Below are 7,093 nucleotides of genomic sequence, written 5' to 3'. Positions count from 1 at the left end.
TACCTATGCCACTACTGTACTAGATGGCAAATCTTATTGTTCATGTTGATAAGGTACACTCCTGCAGAGACAGTTGTTGAAAATTCTCCCTTGACATCTTGGATAATAATAACTTCCAGTGACCATAAAAGTCACCCTTCAGAAGGGAGCTTTCAGCTCAGTCTCAGGTTGTCTTCTTCACGTGCTACATGATCCTTTTTTTTTTCTTTTTTCTTTTTTTCGGAGCTGGGGGCTGAAGCCAGGGCATTGTGCTTGCTAGGCAAGTGCTCTACCACTGAGCTAAATCCCCAACCCCACTACATGATCTTAAGCCTACAGTTGTACCATCTAGCTCGGGCATGCAACCAATAGCATTAGTGATACTCTGTCATTTTAGGGGCCTCTGGGTCTTCCTGATCAACAATTTGCAGGGAATGATGCCATCCCTTGCACTGGAATTTTCATTTAATACCCTTTTGGATTGGGGGGGGGGGGTTAAGTCCCTTTTCATGCAGGCAGGATACCACTTAAAAATTCTGATTTTTTTCCAAGTGTTTCTCCAATTCTATAAGCACTCAGAGGCTAGCAGTATGTCACCCATGTGATACAATCTTTGTATTTATTCACCAAGGAATGGAAGGATCTCTGAGGGCCCACAGCTGTCCAGCCAAAACTGAACCAGAAATCAGCAATGAAAGCAATACTAGGGGTTGGGGATTTAGCTCAGTGGTAGAGCACTTGCTTAGCAAGCGCCAGGCCCTGGGTTTGGTCCCCAGCTCCGAAAAAAAGAAAAGAAAAGAAAAAAAAAAGAAAGCGATACTAAAGCAAAATGTTTACAAGGAACAAGACAGGATGAAACAAGTCCATAACTTGCTTCATCAAAAGACCAATGCTGAGTTCAATGTAAGGGTGGGAAGGCACTGCTTTACTTAGATTGCTAACATCCACAGATGTTCTCCATAAACAGGTTTGCCTCTTTATCCCAAGATGTTGCCATGGGTCTTCTAATCACCCTCCCATACCCGTGGAGTTAGGAGAGGCCAGCTCAACTAAATACTAACACATTCGCCTTTACATGACCTGAATGAATCTCTTTGCCTTTTGAACTCTATCTGACAAACACATACTGAGGAGCCCCATATGTTAAGGATTCTACAAGGTCAAATGATGGAACCTATGATTATAGAGAGTTAAAATATAACAGGTTAGAGCCAATTACTTTGGGCTAATTTCAGTTCCTTTGGAAGCCATTCTTCTATGTCATTCTTTTATATCTCTTACTATCCAATTCTCTTAGAAAAACACTAGCCTTCAGCAGTTTGAAAGCCGAAGAATATCACTGGAAAATACTTGGGTCATTAACAGAGATTTTCTTAGTTCGTATCTACCTATTGTCCTCCACCAATCTGTTTGGTAAAAGTCCCCCCCCCCTTTTTTTTGCTTTTTTTTGCTGTGTTCTATAACTAATAAAATCCCACGTGACTACACTTTCACAGTGGAACATGAGATTTGAGATAACCGGAATCTGTGTTCCCACCTGGTGATCACTCATATTTGATAATAATATCTTATTCCCCTGGAGTTGAGAGTTTCGTTTTTGTGTTGACAGTTTTGTGTGGATAAATCTGGGCACGCCAAACAATCTGTGATCACCAAACGAGTCACCCAGGTAGACACCGGATACCAGCACGGGACCTCGTGACCAGCCATCTGATATTGCCATCCCAAGTGGATTGTTAGGGAGTTCTTTCTGGGCTGGGACCTTCATGTTTTTGCTGATGGTCCACTCTTTTGCTGATGGTTTACTCTGAGCTCGATTTTCTTATGTATTTCAGGGTGCCATTTTGCTGCTTTCAATAAGCGATTTAAGGTATCCTTTTGTTTGTGTGCTCACTTGAACCTTTCATCTGTCATCACTCTGATGTCTAATTTGACAAAAAGAGGAAATGGTGGCAGGGGAAACTGTAATTTGGTACTTTAGCTGCTCCTGTGTTTTATGATTATGTTAATTCAACTCATGAGGATTTGGGGAAAATGGGAAGGCTAGCTACAAAGAACTTGGCTTTCTTCCTGCCTTATGGGAAAACCCTTGACCCTGTATGGTTGGGATTTCTTTTCCTCACTCTACTGAAAGTTTTAACTGAAGGTCACACATGAACAGGCTGCTGTGATTAAAATTTAAAAATAAGGAAAAATCATTCAAGGAGATGTTAAAAATAAATAGAAAATTAAGAAAAACTTAAAGGTCATGTCAGAACTAATGATAAAGTCTGAGGGAAAAAAATCACACTTTTCTCAACCATCTGCTTTCATGTTGCTCCAACCTTGCCTAGTCATTCTTTCTCTCTAATCATGGCAGAATTCTAGATCAAAGAAAAAGATGGTTATGACATATTTCAGAATCAAAGCCAGAAGGGAGGAGAGATCCCGTAAATACTAAAAATTCTCACTTTTACCTGGACAATGGTGGAAGATACCTTTAATCTCAGAACTCAGGAGGCAGAGGCAGGCAGATCTTTGTGAGTTTTAGGTCAGCCTGGTCTACAGAGTGAGTTCCAGGACAGATGGGGCTGCACAGAAAAACCCTATTTTGAACCCCCCACCTCCAAAAAAATCTCAGTTTTGAAGACAATACTCTGCTGATTAATTTTTGTTCATTTAGATTTTTTTAAATTTTATCTGTATGAATACATTTCAGGATAGGCTGAGACGTGGAATAGAATTTAATAAATGTAAAGGGAAACAAAATCATATGAGATCAATAAGATTAAACCACAAATCAATAACAGGAGGAAATTTATAAAATCCAAACATTTGGAAGTTAAATCACACACTTCTTCTAGGTAACTTACAATTCAAAGATATCACACAGGAAATTAGCGAAATATATTTAATCAAGTGAGGGCACCCACAACATATTGATAAATAATGCTGGGGGAGCAGTTATAACTATGAGTGCCCATATCAGAAAAAAAGGTCGAATGGGTTGGTGAGACGGCACCGTTGTAGACTATTTACCTCCATAGAGTGAGGAGTGGAGTTCTGATCTCTAGATTCCACATTGAAAAGCTGCGTGTGGTGGCAGCCTTGTACCTCTGGTGATGGTGAGACAGGAGAAAGCAACAGACAAAACCTTCTGAAGCTTGCTAGTAGGGACAGATGCAGGATAATAAGAGACCCCATATCGAATAGCAGATAAAGATCACCTGAAGACAGACACCCAGGGTTGTCCTCTGACCTCCACATTCATGCCATGGGTGCATGCACCTGTACCCACATGAACACGCTCACACATGTGTACACAAAACTCTAAAAGCCATAAGAAACCTCAGACAGATAACAATTTATACCTCAAGAAACCAGAAATTGAAGAGCGAACTAACCTCAAGAAAAAAAGAAGAAAGTGAAGGTTGGAGAGGAAATCAATGGGCTGAGAAGAGAACAGAATCGGAAAATCAATGGCTTTGGAAGCAAACCACTAAATAAAGATGGTAAGAAAACACTGTAACAGAAACTGACATCATGGCATCAGACCGAAAGGCTTGAGGACAACAGAGACAGCTGTACCACGAGTTAGGATGGCCACGTTCTGATAGAGGATGTGTACACAGGGACGTGCATCTATTCTAATCTTCTTTTCTCATGTGTGTGTGTGTGAGTGTGTGTGTGTGTGTGTGTGTGTGTGTGTGTGTTTGTGTGTGAGAGAGCGAGAGAAACAGAGACAGAGACAGAGAGACAAAGAGAGACAGAGAGATGGAGAGAGAGAAAGTTATGCATGCATGTGTGCATGGATGTGTTCTCATGTCTGTATGGGTTCAAGTGCACATGTGCAGCAACGTGAGGTTGATATGCAGAATCTCCCTTGATTGTCCTTCCGAATTACTTTACCTTTTTGTGTTTCAAAGAGTCATCCACTTAAAGAATAAAGACAACCTCAATACAGAAGGAAACATAGCATATTGTCCCAACCACATGACATCCTGGAAAAGAAAAGGAGGGGTCACCCAAGACATTACAAAACCAAACAAGGAAAGACGTGAGGTTGGAGGGGGATGTGAAGAGAGGAATCCAGGAGGAGTTGGTGGGAATACGAGGCAAACAAGATAGAAATACATTATATGCACATATGAAATTCTCAGAGAATGAATTTAACATATTAAAATAGAGAAAGTTAGGGACCTGGAGAGAAGGCTCTGTGGTTAAGAGCACTGGCTGCTTTTAGAGGAGATCTGGACTTTTTCCCAGCACTCACATGGCAGCTCAGAGCCATCTGTTACTCCAGTTCCAGGGGATCTGACACCTCTCCTAGCTGTACATAAAAAATGAAGGAAAGCACCCATACACATAGAATAAAATAAAACTATTCTTTTAAATGGAGGCAGTTAAAAGATCAATGGTGATGGGCTGGAAATTAGGGAGAATGTCGGAGTAGGGAAGATGCCTTTGGGATTGTAATCCTGGTTGTTCAGAGAAACTCTGACTCATTAATCAGGTTCATCCCTGATTAACCATGAAACTTCTGTGTGCAACTACAATGACAAGTATGTGTCATTATACATCTGTCTAAAGAATGTACACCAAGAATTAGCCTTCTTGTAAACTGTTGACCTTATATGACACTAAGGTGTCATTGTAGGTTCATTGGTGATAATAAATGTATCGTATTAAAGCAAAGTAGCAATAACAGGGACAGGAGTGGTGTGCATATGAGGAGACTACATGAAAATGTGCTTTTTCCTCATTTTTATGCAAATAAAACCTTCTCTAAAGTGATCTACTAGCTTCTTAAAAAAAATATACCAAAAATCAATAAGAAAAAGATCTGTACTGCCTTCACATTGATAGGATCATTTTTCTTTAGGATATGCCCAAATCTCATGAGGAGAGAGAGGAAAGGGACATGACTTAAGAGAGATCAGAACAACTGGAAAATATCATCCTGAGTGAGGTAACCCAACCACAGAAAAACACACATGGTATGCACTCATTGATAAGTGGCTATTAGCCCAAATGCTTGAATTACCCGAGATGCCTAGAACAAAAGAAACTCAAGACGGATGATCAAAATATGAATGCTTCATTCCTTCTTTAAAAAGGGAACAAGAATACCCATGGCAGGGAATAGAGAGGCAAAGATTAAAACAGAGACAGAAGGAACACCCATTCAGAGCCTGCCCCACATGTGGCCCATACATATACAGCCACCCAATTAGACAAGATGGATGAAGCAAAGAAGTGCAGACCGACAGGAGCCGGATGTAGATCGCTCCTGAGAGACACAGCCAGAATACAGCAAATACAGAGGCGAATGCCAGCAGCAAACCACTGAACTGAGAACAGGACCCCCGTTGAAGGAATCAGAGAAAGAACTGGAAGAGCTTGAAGGGGCTCGAGACCCCTTATGAACAACAATGCCAAGCAACCAGAGCTTCCAGGGACTAAGCCACTACCTAAAGACTATACATGGACTGACCCTGGGCTCCAACCTCATAGGTAGCAATGAATATCCTAGTAAGATCATCAGTGGAAGGGGAAGCCTTTGGTCCTGCTAAGACTGAACCCCCAGTGAACTAGATTGTTAGGGGGAGGGCGGCAATGGGGGGAGGATGGGGAGGGGAACACCCATAAAGAAGGGGAATGGGGGCTGGGGATTTAGCTCAGTGGTAGAGCGCTTACCTAGGAAGCACAAGGCCCTGGCTTCGGTCCCCAGCTCCGAAAAAAAGAACCAAAAAAAAAAGGGGGGGGGAAGGGGAGGGGTTAGGGGGATGTTGGCCCGGAAACCGGGAAAGGGAATAACATTCGAAATGTAAATAAGAAATGTTCAAGTTAATAAAAGAGAGAGAGAGAGAGAGAGAGAGAGAGAGAGAGAGAGAGAGAGAGAGAGAGAGCGAGAGAGAGAGATAGAGAGATCAGAACAGAGAAAGAGAGAGGGCAATTTTTTTTAAAGATATATTTATTTTACTTATATGAGTACATTGTAAAGTCTTCAGACACACCAGAACAGGGCATCGGATCACATTACAAATGGTTGTGAGCCACCATGTGTTTGCTGGGGATTGAACTCAGGACCTCTGGAAGAGCAGTCAGTGCTCTTAACTGCTGAGCCATCTCTCCAGCCCCATATTTTTAAAATTAGTGATGGAATTGATAAATAATTGCTGATACAGGGATGTGAATCCATTCCTGTATACCTCTTTAAGAGATGAGCAATTAAAATCTTCCTGCAGTGAAAGGATACGCAGGGTGGCCTCACTGGAGAGCTCGACCAAACATTTGAAAAGAAAATAGGATGGAGATGCAGTTCACTTTCTTAGCACATGTGAAGCTTTGGGTTTCATTGCCAGAATACCACCATGGCCTAACAAATAAATCATGGAAAAGGATATCAATTCTTCACAGGGTCTCCCCTAGAAGAAAGCACTTCACTTACTGAACCTCTCCCAGCCCTATCCGTCTGAATTCAATAATATTAATTCAGTTTTTTTCTTTTGAGACAATGTCTCTCTATGTAGCCCTGACAGTCATGAAACTCACTCTGTAGACCAGCCTGGCCTCAAACTCACAAAGATCCACCTGCCTCTGCCTCCTGAGTGCTAGGATTCGAAGTGTAAGCCACCACACCCGGCAAGCATAAGTTGGGCTACTGTTTTTCAAAGTACACATGTTTGTTTTGTTTTTTATAGTTTTGGTTTTGTGTGCATGTGTCCCCCTCATATATGCACTGCTCTGTCTACTCCTTTTAACCCAGTCTTTTTGCAGTTCTTAATCTTTCTTTCAAACATTTCATTATCATGTTATATGTGAGGGTGTTTTGCCTACATGGCTGTCTATGTACTACATGCACCCAAGTGCCTGTGACGGTCAGAAAAGAGCATCAGATTCCCTGGAACTGAGTTACAGATTCTTGTGAGACAAAATGAGGGGGCTGAGAATCAAACCCAGGTCTTCGGGAAGAGCAACCCCGAGTTTTATCCACTGGAATTTCACTCTCCCACCGATTGCTTGCTTTTCTTCTAGCCCTGTCTTTCTCTATCTCCCCTTGATAGCTCATACTCTTTCTGCTGCTTCTAGCTTGTCTCCATATAACATAACAATCTTTCCTAATAATCATCTG

The sequence above is a fragment of the Rattus norvegicus genome, chromosome 17, assembly GCF_021556685.1.
Source record: "Rattus norvegicus strain SHRSP/BbbUtx chromosome 17, alternate assembly SHRSP_T2T, whole genome shotgun sequence".
Lineage (NCBI taxonomy): Eukaryota > Metazoa > Chordata > Mammalia > Rodentia > Muridae > Rattus > Rattus norvegicus.
This window is presented reverse-complemented; position numbering follows the sequence as displayed.